We start from the raw sequence: 17,851 nt of genomic DNA, 5'->3' as shown, positions 1-17,851 counted from the left end.
ATGGCATGGGCCATGGGCGCTGGCTGGTCCGTGGGCTTGCCATGGCATGGGCCATGGCATGCTGATGGCTCACCATGGGGACCGACTAGGCATGTCAGTGAGTGTGTCGAGACTTGTCCCGGGGTAACTTTTCTAGAGGGTCTAACATTCTCCCTCCCTTCAAGCACATCCTTGCCCTCAAGGATAAATTGAGGAAACCTCGACTCCATATCTTCATAGTCTTCCCAAGTGGCTTCTTCTCTCGGCACTCCACCCCATTGGATCAATACTTGCCACACCTTCCTCCTCTTTCTTCCTTGTGTGATCACTCTATAATCAAGTGCTTCCTTTGGTTGCAAAAGCATCCTTCCCTCTTCATCAAACTTTGGCAACTCTTCCACAATGAGCTTAGGGTCACCAACTCTCTTTTTTAACACGGTCACATGAAAAACCAGGTGTAGTTTTGATGTGGAAGGAAGTTCCAACCTATATGCCACACCTCCTAGCCTCTCAATAACCTTGAAAGGCCCATAATATTTCTTGGACAGCTTCAAATTAAGCTTCTTCCTTAGTGTCATTTGTCCATAGGGTTGTAGCTTTAGGTATACATAATCACCTACCTCGAATGCAACCACACGTCTTCCTTTGTCATAATACTTCTTCATTCTCTCTTGAACTCTCTTGAGCTCTTTCTTCACCTTCACTAGGATCTCATCCCTAGTGATTAATTCCCTCTCCACCTCATCATTCTTGGCCGTGCCTCTCTCATAATTCACCAAGATAGGTGGTGGTCTTCCATACACTACCTCAAAAGGACTTCTTTGGATGGAAGCATGGAATGATGTGTTGTACCAATACTCGGACCATGACAAGTAATCTCCCCATCTCCTTTGTTCTTCATGGCAAAAACACCTCAAATATTGTTCAAGTGTTCTATTGACCACTTCGGTTTGAGGATGGTAAGAAGAACTTGCCTTCGATTTGCTCCCTTGGAGCTCAAAGAGTTCTTTCCAAAAGGTGCTCATGAACACCCTATCTCGATCGGTCACAATACTCTTTGGGAAACCATGGAGCTTCGCAACATTGTTCACAAAAGCTTTGGCCACACTATTAGCCGTGTAGGGGTGAATAGGTGGGATAAAGTGGCCATATTTGCTAAGGCGGTCTACTACCATTAGAATCACCTCAAATCCACCACTAATGGGTAGCCCCTCCACAAAGTCCATTGACAATTCCTCCCAAATCAAGTTTGGAATTGGCAAAGGTTGTAAGAACCCGGAGGGAGGTCTTGTCTCATATTTGTTCTTTTGGCATACATCACACTCGGCTACTAGAGTCTTCACCGCTTTCTTGAGCCCTTCCCAATAGAAGAAGTACTTCACTCTTATGTATGTCCTCAACCAACCCGAGTGTCCCCCTTCCTTGCTATTATGAAAGTGATCAAGGATCTCTTTCCTCAAATTAGGAACATTCAGCACATACATATTCTCCTTATAGTAGATAAGACCGTCTCTTACTTTGAAGTTTACAACCCCCTCCCTTTGTGCTTCTAAGAGCTCAATAATCTCTAGGGATCGTGCATCAATCTTTGTGGCTTCACGGATCTTGTCTCATATCCTCCACTTGGCCCCACTCAAGGCCAACATGGAGGACTCATCCTCTTCATGTACTACCCATAAGGTAGTTCTTCCCTCTCTTCTACTCAAGGCATCGATTACCTTGTTTTCCTTACCCGATTGCCCGATTGGTACACAATGTCGTACTCAAACCCAAGTAGCTTGACAAGGAACTTTTGTTGCTCGAGAGTGACTATCTTTTGTTGAAGTAGATGCCTCAAAGCTTGTTGGTCCGTCACTATGGTGAATTTTTGGCCTAATAGGTAAGGCCTCCACATCTTCACAACATAGACCACGGCTAGTGATGAAGCGCTAAAACTGCATGATTAAGTTACTTAAGTGAATAAATTGTTTAATAAAAAAATGATTTAAGTACTTAATTATGCAATAGATCACAATACTTGAGTCAATTGATAATTATGATATTCTTAGTGCTTTTGAAGATTTATAATGCAATTATTTTACATGAAAATAAATATTTCAATTTTATTCCTCTTATAACAGGAAAGAAGGGAAATGGAAGAATCGAGAAAAGCCCAAAGAGCGAGGTGTGGAAGAATTTTAAGCTAAGTGGTAGTCGGCTCGAGATATCCTATCATCCAATGGAGAGGATGGTGCTTTGAACTACTTTCCGAAAAAAAAAAAACCACAATGTTTCTTCCAAGTATTTTGTTACAACATCATGTACCAGTCTACAAGGCTGTGCAGGTGCTAGGGAAATTTGTCATTACCTTTCCTAGAGCATATCATGCAGGATTTAGCCATGGTTTTAATTGTGGAGAGGCAGTAAACAACACAGCTGGCAGATGGACTCATTCGGACAAAACACAGCCGGACAGCACACAACCTGCACGTTGCAGAAAACTCACACATGCAGCATCACATGGACAGCACTCACACCAGCTCACACATGCAAAAAACGTGACAGCCACTCACACACGCTGAACAACAGCAGAAAGACACTCATTCGAACTCACACATGCACACATGCAGGAGCACATCACACATGCAGAAAACGTGACAGCCACTCACACATGCTGTACAGCAGCAGAAAGACACTCATTCGGACAGCACTCACACCAGCTCACACATGCAGAAAAGTGACACCCACTCACACATGCAATACACATGCAGACCAGCAAAGCACTCATTCGGACAGCACCAACATGGAAGTTGCAGACGCTGTACAGCAGCAGAAAGACACTCGAATGTGCAGTAGGTCAGCAGAAGAAAAGAAAAAAAAAAGAAGCAGCTTCAACTTTGACAGAATAGAACCATACACATGCAGCAGCAGAATTGCTCTTTTTTTTTCGAGTAGCTGAAAGTGCAGCAACAAACACACTCGAACGGCAGCAGAATTATTCTTCTTTCCAGATGCTTGAATGTGCAGCTACAGGAGATCACATGGGAAGACAGATGGGCTCTTTACTTTTCAACTTGTTTTTATTCGGCTGGAGTTTTTCATTTCCTTCGGACAGTTCAGTAGCTGAGTTTTGGAGTATTCTTGCTTTTTTTTCAGACAGTTCAGTAGTTGAGTTTTTGAGTTGTTAGTTTGTTCTTTCATTTTTACTTTACTTTTTCGTTTAGATGCAGAATAGGCTGGTTTCAGACACTGGGTGGCTAGTTTTTATTTTTCTTTCAGCTTTCTTTTGCATTTCATTCGGCGTAGCTTTGGAGCATGTCATTTCCTTAGTTTTTATTTTCTTTCTTTACACTGCAGAGTAGAAAGCGGCTTATTTATTTTATTTTCTTCTTCTTATCGTTTTGGGTTCGGCTGTAGCAGAGTTATTATTATTATTATTATTATTATTATTTATACATTTCGTTTGGACTGTGAGACGGCGGGAGGCTGAGGCTCTCTCTCTCTCTCTCTCTCTCTCTCTCTCTCTCGTTCGTTTCTTTTACCTTTTTTTTCCTTCGACTTTTATTTCTTTGGTTTTATTTTTCCTGTGCTGCGATTTCTTCTTCGTTTAGGCTCATTTTTATTTTGGGTTTATTTTTGCTCTCAGATTTTGTTATGGCTTTGTTTAGATTAATTTTTGTTGTTAGAAATATCATGTGTAGCTAATTTTAAAACTTGGGTTGTGGAATGAGACTTAATTTATTTTGGGTTCTAGTTTGATGTTATATTTTGTTGTTAAATGTTGATTTCATTAAGTTACTAGTTGAATTTAAATTGAAAATAGATTGCGGCTCTTACTCTTGTTTTGTTGTTGACACGAGGCACAACAAAAGCTTGAAATTATCAAGGCTTCTCTTGATTGTTTGTTAATGGGTGTTTGGCTAGTAAAGTAGAGAATCCCTTAGAAAAAATATTGCAAAACTTGAGCATAACTTTTTATCTTCCGTTTATCAATGCCTTGACTGGATTGTTAATCGAGAAAATTATCTAGAATCCGAAATAAAGAGAGTCTCATACCCAACCTAAGTGTTCGTTAATTTGTTCTTTTTTAGAAATTCTAATTTCAACTTCGATTATCTTTTTGCATTGCATTTGAATTTTATTTTCATCACTCATACTTGATTCATTTGTTACTCACAAATCTCTTATACGCTTTGATCCATTGTCCTTGTGGAATACGATTCTGAACTTATCCTTGATACAACTTGACACTTCTACACTTGGAAGCACATTCGACCACGAGTCAAGTTTTTGGCACCGTTGTCGGGGACAACTAGTGCTAATTAGAGCATTCCTCTACTGCTGAGAGGACGTTGTGGAGCTGTGAATTTTTTCACAGCCTGGGTGACATCTAATCTTTTTCCCTTCTCTTTGTTTATTTTTCATGGTCTTTGATTATCTGCTCTTGTTTCTATGACTGGTTGGACTAGAGACCATACATCTCGACTGTTTAGGATAGAATCATTGACATCTTTTAGCTCTGCATCATCTTCTGTTGAATCATCATCAGACACTGATAGCATCATGGCTGAAAATGAGTATCATGATAGGGAAGTGGAAAATCCAAACAGGACTCTTAGAGAATATCTTCAGCCTGTTAGGACTAGCACACCTTCTTGCATCATTTTACCTATTAATGCAAATGCTTTTAATTTCAAACCCGGGATGATTCCATTGTTACCACACTTTCATGGTATGGAATATGAAAACCCCTATTTGCATATCAAAGAGTTTGAAGAAGTGTGTTCCACATTCGTGGATAGAACATGCACTGATGAGGTCATAAGATTGAAAATGTTTCCATTTTCCTTAAAAGACAAGGCTAAGACATGGTGAATTCCTTAAGACCAAGATCCATTGGGACTTGAAAAGAACCAATGCATAGAACCAATGCCTTGAAAAGACAGATCGTGAATTTTGGCCAAAAGGATGTGGAAACATTTTATCATTGTTGGGAACGATTCAAAGACCTTTTAAATGCATGTACTCATCATGGATATGAGAATTTGAGGGTCATTAGTTTTTTTTATGAGGGGTTGCAACAAAAAATGAGACAATTTGTAGAGACCATGTGTAATGGAGCGTTTTTTAACAAAGAACCTGAGGAAGCTTTTGAATATTTTGATTATCTAGCTGAAAATGCACAATCATGGGATACATCTGATGTTCATGATAGGTCGAAAAGTTCAAGGACAATTTCAGAGGGTGGGAAATATAATCTGAGAGAAGTAGATGATTTGAATGCTAGGTTGGCTATGATTTCTAAGAAATTAGAAACCATAGAACTGAAGAAAGTGAATGAAGTACAAGTTGTACCTTAAGTTACCTTGAGCTGTAATATTTGTGAAGACCAAGGGCATTCAACTAATGATTGCCCAACCATTCCAGCTTTTAAAGAAGTTCTTTTGGATCAATCTAATACTGTTAATATGGTTGCTAAATCTTTTTTAGGTCCTTATTCCAACACCTGCAATTCGGGATGGAGGAATCACCCTAATTTCAGTTGGAGAGGTGATCAAGCTACTTTACCTACACCCAACATAGCTGGTCCTTCACAAATTGTATCCTACACTACTCCAGGAGGTCCAGGACCATCTCAATATGCCAACCACATGGTCCTAGCTCAGAAAAAGAACCTTGAAGACAATTTCCAGCAATTATCCACCAACTTCCAGCAGCTATCCACCAATTTTCAGCAATTCGTGCAAAGCCAAGCTGCTATCAACAATCAAAATTCACAAGCCATTGCTGAGATTCGTGGGTCAGTCACAAGGTTGACTACAACCATGAGTGCTCAAGAGAAAGGGAAGTTCCCTGCACAATCTCAGCCTAATCCCCAAAGTCAAAACCACCAATTTCAAAGTATGGCAGGAGATTCAAATGTCAAGCAAGTCAAGGCTATTACAACCTTGAGAAGTGGTAAGGTGATTGGCATTCCAGCTCAAGAGGTAGAAAAGAATGGTAACACTTCTAAACCTCCTTCTGAAAATGAGGAACATGATCCTTTGAAATCTGAAAGTGTCCCAAGCACTACACTTGCACCTTTTCCTCAAAGGTTAGCCCCTTTGCACAAAGATAAGCATCACGCTGAAATTCTTGAAATTTTTAAGCAAGTTAGGATAAATATACCATTGTTAGATGCTATTCAACAGATTCATACCTATGCTAAATTTTTAAAGGATTTATGTACCGTAAAAAGAAAATTGAATGTGCAAAAGAAAGCTTTTCTTACTGAGCAAGTTAGTGCTTTTATCCAAACCAACACTCCTCCCAAATACAAGGACCCAGGATCCCCTACCATAGCTTGCATGATAGGGAGCTCAAAAATAGGCCAAGCATTATTAGACTTAGGTTCAAGTGTGAACTTATTGCCTTATAATGTTTATGTTCAGCTCGGATTGGGTGAGTTGAAATCTACTTCTATCACATTGCAGTTGGCTGATAGGTCTATTAAGATTCCTAGGGGTGTTGTGGAAGATGTTTTGGTTCAAGTAGACAAATTCTACTATCCAGTAGATTTTGTCGTACTCGACATGCAATTGACTAATCATTCTACTTTCCAAGAACCTGTTATCTTAGGAAGACCCTTCTTGGCTACTTCTAATGCACTCATAAATTGTAGAAGTGGTAAAACAAGTTGAGTTTTGGAAATATGACCTTGGAGCTAAATATTTTTAATCTTTACAGGCAACCGCAAGAAGTTGAAGAAGTTCATGAAGTGAATTTGCTGGAAAATTTCATTGACGAAAACTCTGCACATTACTTTCAACTTATTGATTCTTTAGAGGAATTTGAAAAAGATTTGAAAATATTTGATAATGTTAATAACTCATCTCTTGTTTCCTCAATAGGTCAGCAAGTTACACCACCATAGAGGCCAAAATTTGAGCAACTTCCACCATTGACATCAACCCTCAAGCCTTTAGAGGAGCAATCCCCAACTTTGGACTTCAAACCTCTTCCATTGGAGTTGAAGTATGCTTTCTTAGGACCACAAAGCACTTTCTCTGTGGTAATTTCTTCTCACTTAACTAGTGAACAAGAAGATAAATTGCTAGATGTGCTTAAGAAGCATAAAAAATCTATTGGTTGGACAATGGCTGATATAAAAGGTATAAGTCCCTTGGAGTGTACCCATAGAATTTATTTAGAAGATGATGCAAAGCCTTCTAGGGAAATGCAAAGAAGGTTGAATCCCACAATGAAGGAAGTGGTTAAAGGTGAGGTGTTGAAATTGCTTGATGTGGGTATCATTTACCCCATCTTAGATAGCAAGTGGGTAAGTCCTATTCATGTAGTTCCAAAAAAATCTGGACTTACCATTGTTAAAAATGAGCAAAATGAATCGATTCCCACCAAAATTCCTACTGGTTGGCGCATGTGTATAGATTATAGGAAGTTGAATGCCGCCACTAGGAAAGATCATTTTCCTTTGCCTTTTCTTGATCAAGTGTTAGAAAAAGTTGCTGGACATGCCTTTTATTGTTTCTTAGATGGATTCTCCGGTTACTATCAATTAGAAATAGTACCAGATGATCAAGAAAAGACCACCTTTACTTGTCCTTTTGGTACTTTTACTTTTAGGAGAATGCCTTTTGGTTTATGCAAAGCACCAGCAACTTTTCAAAGATGCATGCTTAGCATTTTTAGTGACATGATTGAGAACACCCTAGAAGTGTTTATAGATGATTTTTCTGTATTTGGTGATTCATTTGAGAGTTGCTCAACCAATTTACAAGCTGTTTTGGCCAAGTGTGAAGAGAAGCAATTGCTACTTAATTGGGAGAAATGTCATTTCATGATACAATAGGGTATTGTTCTGGGACATATTGTTTCATCTAGAGGACTTGAAGTAGATAGAGCAAAAATTGAGTTGATTTCTAAACTTCCTACACCTAAGTCAATAAAAGACATTAGATCTTTTCTTGGGCATGCGGGTTTTTATAGGAGATTTAGCAAAGACTTTAGCTCTACTTCTAAGCCTCTATGTAAGCTATTCATGAATGATGTAAAATTTGATTGGACACCCGAGTGTCAAGAAGCTTTTTGTCGGCTTAAAACTTTGCTAACCACTACTCCTATTCTTCAACCTCCTGATTGGTCACTTTCTTTTGAAATCATGTGTGATGCAAGTGATTTTGCTATAGGAGCTGTTCTTGGACAGCGTAGGAACAAACTTCCTTATGTCATTTACTATGCAAGTAAAACTTTGAATTTTGCTCAAAAAAATTATTCTACTAATGAAAAAGAATTACTTGTTGTGGTATTTGCTTTAGAGAAGTTTCGTGCATATATTCTTGGTTCTCCTATAGTCATCTTTACTGACCATGCAGCTCTCAAGTATTTATTGATAAAGAAAGATGCAAAACCAAGGTTGATTAGATGGATACTTTTACTCCAGGAGTTCAATATTATCATCAAGGACAAGAAGGGAGTAGAGAATGTGGTAGCCGACCATTTGTCTAGGCTCACAATTGCTGAAACTGAACAACCGACACCTGTTCTTGATTCTTTTCCTAATGAACATCTTATGTTAGTTGAAAATTTGCCTTGGTTTGCTGATATAGTAAATTTCTTGGTGACAGGACAAACACCACCTCATTGGAGCGCTCAAGATATACAAAAATTCATGCATGAGGTGAGATCGTTCTTCTATGATGATCCTTACCTTTTCAAGTATTGTTCAGATCAAATCATTAGGAAGTGTGTGCCCAATGATGAAATTTTTGGTATCTTAAATTTTTGCCCTACGGAAGCTTGTGGTGGGCATTTTTCAGCCCACAAAACAGTGGCCAAAATTCTTCAAAGCGGATTTCATTGGCCAACCATGTTCAAGGATGCCTTTAGTTTTTGTAAAACTTGTGAACCTTGTCAGAAATTAGGAGGAATCACTAGGAGAAATATGATGCCTATGCAACCCATACTAGTGATTGAAATTTTTTATTGTTGGGGGATAGATTTTATGGGACCATTTCCTTCTTCTTATGATTATTTATACATTTTGCTTGCTGTTGACTATGTTTCTAAGTGGGTTGAGGCAGTCCCTTGCAAATCTAATGATCATCAAGTTGTTTTAAAATTTTTGAAAGAAAACATTTTTGCAAGGTTTGGCATGCCTAAAGCCATAATCAATGATAATGGCACCCACTTTTGTAACAAGCATTTCTCGGCCTTAATGAAGAAGTATGATATCCATCACAAAATCTCTACTCCCTATCATCCTCAAACCAATGGACAAGCTAAACTAGCAAATAGGGAGATTAAAAACATTCTTGAAAAAACAGTTAACCCAAACAGGAAGGATTGGTCTTTGAGATTGTCTGATGCCTTGTGGGCTTATAGAACAGCCTTTAAAACCATTTTGGGCATGTCTCCATATAGACTAGTGTATGGTAAGGCTTGCCATTTGCCTGTAGAGTTGGAACATAGAGCGTATTGGGCCATCAAGCAATGCAATTTTAACATTGATAAAGCTGGTTGTGTGAGAAAATTGTGGTTGTTTGAGTTGGATGAGTTGAGGATGGATGCCTACAACAACTCTAAGTTGTCCAAAGAAAGAATGAAGAACTTCCATGACAAAAACATCCAACGTCAGACTTTTGAGTCTAATCAAAAAGTGTTATTGTACAACTCTCGGTTACACTTGTTCCCTGGTAAGTTAAGGTCTCGATGGAGTGGGCCTTATATGGTACAAACTATTTTTCCTCATGGTGCTATAAAGATAATGAATCCTCTCAATGGTAACATTTTTAAGGTTAATAGTCAAAGGCTCAAGCCTTTTATTTCTAACTTTGCACCTGAGGAATCTACTCTACATTTGCTTGATCCTAATTGATGGTTCTTGATCTATCCATTTCTTTTCATTGTCTTCTTTTGTTCTTCAGTTTTTATTTTTTATTGTGGCTGCATTCTTTTCAAAGCTATCCAGGTACTTCCTTTTCCTCTTTCCTTCAGTTTTTCTTTGAATTTTCGGTTCTTCTTTTAGTTGTTTTACCCCTTAACTGCTCCCTTTGTGTAAATTCTTTCGTTTCTCTTGCATCATTGAGGACAGTGCTACAATCTAGTTGGGGGGTAGAAGAGAATTTATTTCTCTGTTTGCATGCCTTAGACATATTTTGGTCCACTTTGGGGGAGTGTTAGTAATGAGTTGAAAGCAGATTAAATCCCTCATTCTTGAAGTTTACACGCTGGAAAGTGATTAAAAAAAAAATTTTGAGGTCATGGAACATGTGGAATGTAGTGCAAATATGAGTATATGTCAAAAGAGGGACTTATCCATTTTATTTAGTTGTTAAACCAAGGGAAAGATCTTAAAAGTTTTGATAAAACACACACAACACATACCCGGAAGGCCTAGAAAGACTACATTAAGTCATTGTTAGTTGATTTACACTTCAATTGTTTGAGACTCTAATGATGTGACGACCCCAAATCCCCACGCACGAATACGGAGAAATCGAGACGTCCGGATGATGATATCACGGATCATCACCCTATCAACGTGTACCAAGTGTGTGAAAAAGGGACGATTGTGCACAAGAAATACGCAGCGAAAAGCAAGTCAATAACTAAGTACCAGAATTTTTCTTGTTTAATACAAAACTATTCAAAACATACATAAATAAATATTACAAGATACAAATATAATTTTAAACTAAATACAAAGCATAAACTTCAGCATCCCGGCGGAGCTGCATCCTCAGGCTCAACCTCCTCCTCCTCATCCTCGATCTCTGCACCAAAATCTACAGTACCAAAAATGGTACCGCAGGTAAGTAAACTCCAAACACCACTAGAAAAAAGCATATAAAACTCAAACAATATGCATGAAATAAAAACCAATGCACATGCGCCATAAAACATAATTTTTCCACGCACGCCCAAAAACCCAATTTGGCCCACAAAAAACATATTCTTAAAACCAAGCCTCGCCATTATCCCAGATAATGGCTCAAACCACCATTTTTCCAGAAAATGGATCAAAAACCTCGAAAACCAACATCCGAAAACCATAAAAACAAACCGGTTATGCATGCACCATGATCTCCCCTAGGGATCATCCGCATACCCTGGCTCTGTGCCACACCGCAGATAAGGACTACGCATGTGACACCTAAACGAGCGATGCCCAGACTCACGCCCCGCGCGTACCTGGCCAGGCCATCCTCTAGTCCCCGCCACTCTAGGGACCACGGAGTCGACACGACAGCGTTACCGTATCGTGCGATCCGGTCGTCGTCCAGCGACAACTCAGGGGATGTCACTCAGTTTTATCCACTCCCAAGTGACCAGAGGAGCTCCACCGAGATAATAACCCATCCCAGCTTGGGCTCGTGAGACACACGCACCCAAAACCATTTACGCCAATAAAACGGGATTTTCTTGATTAAAATAAAATGCACATATACACAATATGCAACTCACGCCTCATGGCTCAAATAATCAAGCAAATACAAACAAGAAAAACCAAGCACTCCGTCCTCGATCCATCCGACCCCCGAACTCCTCGGACTCAGTTCGGAATCAGCCAACCAACAACAATTAATTATTGAAAGAGCAAAATATATTTAAATCTAAAAGTAGAGTTTGGAAAATACTTACAGCGCTATATGGTATTTTTAGAAAACACGTGGCGTTGCAAACGACGGAAGGAAAGCAACGTAACAGTGAAAATTCACTGTGGCCGTGGGTTGTAAAATACCCACTTTTGAACAGGGACAAACCAAGGCTCGAGATTGATAGGGAAGGGTCTAAGGATGTTTATGAAGCTAATGGAAGTGAAGTTTGGCCGTGGGTGGCGGCGGAAACGGCGGAAGAAGGCCTGATTTCCCAAAATGGAAAGCTAGCTCGTGGGAGCTATTCCAGTGGCTGTTAGAGGCCGGAAATGGGTAGATTAGGATGGCAAGGAGCCGGTGATGAAGTGGTGAAGAGATGGTGGCCGGAGGTGGAACGACGGCGGCGGATCGGAACAAAATCTGTGAGGCTTGTTGGGCATTTTCCAGCCAAACTGCGGCTCCGTTGGTGGTGAAAATTGGTGGGGTGGTTCACCGGAGGGAGGGGAAGATTTTGGTAGGGGTGGTGTACCGCACGGTGGCCAACGGCGGTGGGTCTGGGCTGAAGATGGTTCTGGCGTGGGAGAGGAGAGAGAGAGAGAGAGAGAGAGAGAGAGAGAGAGAGAGAGAGAGAGAGACGAACCGGGGGGGTTTACGGGCGGGAGAGAGGGGAAGAAAAAGAAAAAGAAAAAGAAAAAGAAAAAGAAAAAGGAAAGAAAAGAGAAAAAGAGAAAAAGGAAAAATGGAAAAGAAAAGATGTAGGAAAGAAATGAGGTCCAATCCTCACTCCGAAAGCAAAACAAATCTGCCGAAAACGAGATTAAAAAACCGTAAAACGACTAATTAAATAAAACGCAACATCAAATAGATAAAAACCAATTAAAATACATTAATTTAAAATAAAAAAATTAATATATTAATTAAATTAAAAACAACCCTTCAGTGAAAATACACGTAAAAGCGGGTCATCACAAATGAACCATATCCTAATAGATTAAGAAGAAATCTGAAATGAATTAAATGAGAAAAGGGACAAGCCAGGGATCCAAAGAAAAAAAAAAATCCTTTAGGTAGACTAGTGGTAAGGGCTGACTTGTGAAAGTGTGGGTAGGCGCACATTCATAGGTCCGATTCCCCCACTAGGAAATCTAAAAACATAAATTACATCTGTGTAGTAGAAAAGGCTGCCTACTACCGGGGTCCTTACAAAAAAAAAAAAGTAGGCGCCTTTCAAAGTGTAATAGCGTGAAAGCCGTCACTACAATGGTTTTGAATTAGAGTAAGACCATGTGGTTTTCTCAGATTGGTTGTTGTGATTGAAACTGTTAATGTCTCTTGGTAGTCGATCTTGGAATTCTAACCCCATTTCTATGCACTTGAAAGAAAGCAAACTTTTTTACATGTAATTCCCTTGATTGATTAACTAAATGGTGTATAAATCTCTCAGTTGATACAAAATTCATATTAATCTATCTCCAGTGTTTTTCAACTCAACAAGTCTATTTCATGGCATGTGATTCTCGAACTTCTTTTGAAATTGTAGTTGGAAATCTCACATTCGCATGAATTCGTTCACTTTATTTGCTAGAGTCTAGCAAAAAGCTAGTTGGGGGGTGTGATGAAGCGCTAAAACTGCATGATTAAGTTACTTAAGTGAATAAATTGTTTAATAAAAAATGATTTAAGTACTTAATTATGCAATAGATCACAATACTTGAGTTAATTGATAATTATGATATTCTTTATGCTTTTGAAGATTTATAATGCAATTATTTCACATAAAAATAAATATTTCAATTTTATTCCTCTTATAACAGGAAAGAAGGGAATTGGAAGAATCGAGAAAAGCCCAAAGAGCGAGGTGTGGAAGAATTTTAAGCTGAGTGGTAGTCGGCTCGAGATATCCTATCATCCAATGGAGAGGATGGTGCTTTGAACTGCTTTCCGAAAAAAAAAAAAAAAAAAAAAAAAAAAAAAAAAAAAAAACCACAATGTTTCTTCCAAGTATTTTGTTACAACATCATGTACCAGTCTACAAGGCTGTGCAGGTGCTAGGGGAATTTGTCATTACCTTTCCTAGAGCATATCATGCAGGATTTAGCCATGGTTTTAATTGTGGAGAGGCAGTAAACAACGCAGCTGGCAGATGGCCTCATTCGGACAACACACAGCCGGACAGCACACAACCTGCACGTTGCAGAAAACTCACACATGCAGCATCACATGGACAACACTCACACCAGCTCACACATGCAGAAAACGTGACAGCCACTCACACACGCTGAACAACAGCAGAAAGACTCATTCGGACTCACACATGCACACATGCAGGAGCACATCACACATGCAGAAAACGTGACAGCCACTCACACACGTTGTACAGCAGCAGAAAGACACTCATTCGGATAGCACTCACACCAACTCACACATGCAGAAAAGTGACACCCACTCACACATGCAATACACATGCAGACCAGCAAAGTACTCATTCGGACAGCACCAACCTGGAAGTTGCAGACGCTGTACAGTAGCAAAAAGACACTTGGACGTGCAGCAGGTCAGCAGAAGAAAAGAAAAAAAAAAGAAGCAGCTTCAACTTTGACAAAACAGAACCATACACATGCAGCAGCAGAATTGCTCTTTTTTTTTCGAGTAGCTAAAAGTGCAGCAACAAACGCACTCGGACAGCAGCAGAATTATTCTTCTTTCCGGATGCTTGAACATGCAGCTGCAGGAGATCACATGGGAAGACAGATGGGCTCTTTACTTTTCAACTTGTTTTTATTCGGCTGGAGTTTTTCATTTCCTTCGGACAGTTCAGTAGCTGAGTTTTGGAGTATTCTTGCTTTGTTTTCAGACAGTTCAGTAGCTGAGTTTTTGAGTTGTTAGTTTGTTCTTTCATTTTTACTTTACTTTTTCGTTTAGATGCAGAACAGGCTGGTTTCAGACGCTGGGTGGCTAGTTTTTATTTTTCTTTCAGCTTTCTTTTGCTTTTCGTTCGGCGTAGCTTTGGAGCATGTCATTTCCTTAGTTTTTATTTTCTTTCTTTACTTTGCAGAGTAGAAAGCAGCTTATTTATTTTATTTTCTTCTTCTTATCGTTTTGGATTCGGCTGTAGCAGAGTTATTATTGCTCTCAGATTTTGTTATGGCTTTGTTTAGATTAATTTTTGTTGTTAGAAATATCATGTGTACTTAATTTTTAAAACTTGGGTTGTGGAATGTGACTTAATTTATTTTGGGTTCTAGTTTGTTTTTATATTTTGTTGTTAAATGTTGATTTCACTAAGTTACTAGTTGAATTTAAATTGAAAATAGATTGCGGCTCTTGCTCTTGTTTTGTTGTTGACGCAAGGCACAACAAAAGCTTGAAAATTATCAAGGCTTCTCTCGATTGTTTGTTAATGGGTGTTTGGCTAGTAAAGTAGAGAATCCCTTAGAAAAAATATTGCAAAACTTGAGCATAAATTTTTATCTTCCGTTTATCAATGTCTTGACTGGATTGTTAATCGAAAAAATTATCTAGAATCCGAAATAAAGAGAGTCTCATACACAACCCAAGTGTTCGTTAATTTATTTTTTTTTAGAAACTCTAATTTCAACTTCGATTATCTTTTTGCATTGCATTTGAATTTTATTTTCATCACTTATACTTGATTCATTTGTTACTCACAAATCTCTTATACGCTTTGATAACCCATTGTTCCTGTGGAATACGATTCTGGACTTATCCTTGATACAATTTGACACTTCTACACTTGGAAGCACATTCGACCACGAGTCAGCTAGCATCTCTCTTGCATATGTGCTCTAAGCTTTCTTCATTGGCCCAAGCGCTTTGGAAATAAAGGCCAAAGGCCTCTTCTCTTGGACTAAAACAACCCCAATTCCCTCATCACTTGCATCCGTGTACACTTCAAATGGTTTTTCAAAGTTAGGCAATGCTAACACGGGTAAGTTGGTCATGACCCTCTTCAACTCTTCAAATGCATCCCTTGCCTCTTGTGTCCAATCAAAATTGTCTTTTTTCAACAAAGAGGTAAGTGGCTTAGCAATAAGCTCATAGTTCTTCGCAAACCGTCTATAGTAACCAGTTAGTCCCAAGAAACCTCTAAGGGCCGAAACATCTTTGGGCAATGGCCAATCAACCATAGCCTCAATCTTCCTTTGGTCCACCTTTACCCCATCACCTGAGATAAAGTGACCCAAGTACTCTAACTCCTTCTCCATAAAGGCACATTTGGAAGTCTTTATGAAAAAGTGATGCTTCTCTAAAATCTTCAACACGATCCTCAAGTGTTCCTTGTGTTCTTTAATGGTCTTAGAATAAACCAAGATGTCATCAAAGAAGACCAAGACAAATCTTCTCAATAGTGGCTTGAAGATTGTGTTCATAGCGGCTTGAAAAGTGGATGGAGCGTTGCACAACTCAAAGGGCATCACAAGGTACTCAAAGTGCCCGGAATGGGTTATAAAAGCAGTCTTGTGCACATCTTCTTCCTTCATTCTTATTTGATGATATTCGACTCTCAAATCAAGTTTGGAAAAGAATCTTGCCCCATATAACTCATCAAGCATCTCATCCACCGTTGGGATAGGAAACCTATCCTTCACCGTGGCTTCATTCAAAGCCCTATAATCCGTACAAAACCTCCAAAATCCATCTTTTTTCTTCACAAGCAATATCGGAGAAGAGAATGGGCTTGTGCTAGGTCTTATCAACCCATTCTTCAACATCTCATCAACTTGTCTTTCTATTTCCCCATTTTGAAAGTGGGCATAACGATAAGGAGGAACACTTACCGGTTTTTTTTCATCAACAAGCACAATCCGGTAATCAAAGATCTTAGAAGGTGGTAATGAAGTGGGCACCTCTATGACCCCTCTATGGTCCTCCAAGACTTCTCGGATCTCCATGGGCAGCCCCTTCAAGTCATCATTGCTGCCCTCATTTGCACCTTTTTTCATGTAGCAAGTGGTGTCATTCTCAGCTATGACAATAGCAAAGCAATGGGCTCCGCCTTTGCACAACTTTTGGAACATGATGGCCTCACACGGCTTGACTTCTTTTGATGGCAATGTTGTCCATAATCTCTTTTTTGCACCGATCTTGAATTCCATGGTCATTTTGTGGTAGTCATGAATTACTCTACCAAGGCCCTTGAGCCAAGCATTGCCCAATACCACATCAAGACCAACAAGTGCCAAAACATGTAGATCGGCAACAATTCTCACACCTTGTATGTTCATCTTTACCTCTTTGACAAGCTCTTCACATCTCAACTTGTCGTCATTGGCTACTTTCACCTCAAATGGATCTATGGCACACGACCTTAACCCAATTTTGGTGACTATACTGTAGTTGATGAAGTTATGTATGGATCCACTATCCACCAATAGGGTTACCTCAAATTTTCCAACCCATGCCATGACTCGCATAGATGTAGGATGTTGAACACCCGAGATGGCATTCAAAGACAACTCGGCCTCTTCTAGTGAATCACTAGATTCGGCCTCCTCTTGTTCGGATTCTTCATGGAATGGTTCTTCATCATGCTCAAATTCATCTTCATACTCTTCATCTTCTATCAAGACATAAGCTTGCCCGAATTTGCACTTATGCTCTTTGCTCCACTTTTCTCCACATTTAAAGCATAAGCATTTTTTTATTCTTTCTTGCACTTCCTCACGGGACAACTTCTTCACTTATTGTGGTTTAGTCTTCAAAGCATCATTCTTACCTTTCCAAGGAACTTTGGTTTGCAATGGTTTGGAGAATTTGCTTCCCACTTTCTTGAATTGGCGTTTCTCCATGCGTATGCTTTCTTCTAGAATTTCTGTCATCCTCATTACCTCTTGAAGCTTTGTGGGCTGCTTCAATTTGATTTCTTTAGCCAACCATGGTTTCAAACCATCTATGAAAGTGCCAATTAATGCCTCTTCCGACCAACCCCTCACCAAGGTTTGGAGTTGTTGGAACTCCTCAATGTAGTGGTGCACTTTCCCCTCTTGCTTCAACTTAGCAAGTTGCCCATGATGGTTAATGATGGGGGATGGATCAAGTTGCATCAAGAATTCTCTTTCAAAAGCCGTCCATCCCAATCACTTTCTTTCTTTCTCATATTGGTCTCGTATCCAACGCCACCACTTGCTTGCTCTTCCTTCTAGATAGAAGCAAGCCGTTGATACTCTTTCTTCTCTAGGTATTTCATAGGAACGAAAGTAATGATCTACCTTGTCCAACCACTCATATGGATCTCCCCCATTGAACTTAAAAAAATTCACTTTTGGCCTCTTTGGTCC

The sequence above is a fragment of the Carya illinoinensis genome, chromosome 4 (genome assembly GCF_018687715.1).
Source record: "Carya illinoinensis cultivar Pawnee chromosome 4, C.illinoinensisPawnee_v1, whole genome shotgun sequence".
Classification (NCBI taxonomy): Eukaryota; Viridiplantae; Streptophyta; class Magnoliopsida; order Fagales; family Juglandaceae; genus Carya; species Carya illinoinensis.
The sequence above is the reverse complement of the archived record's forward strand: the minus strand, read 5'-3'. Positions refer to the sequence as shown.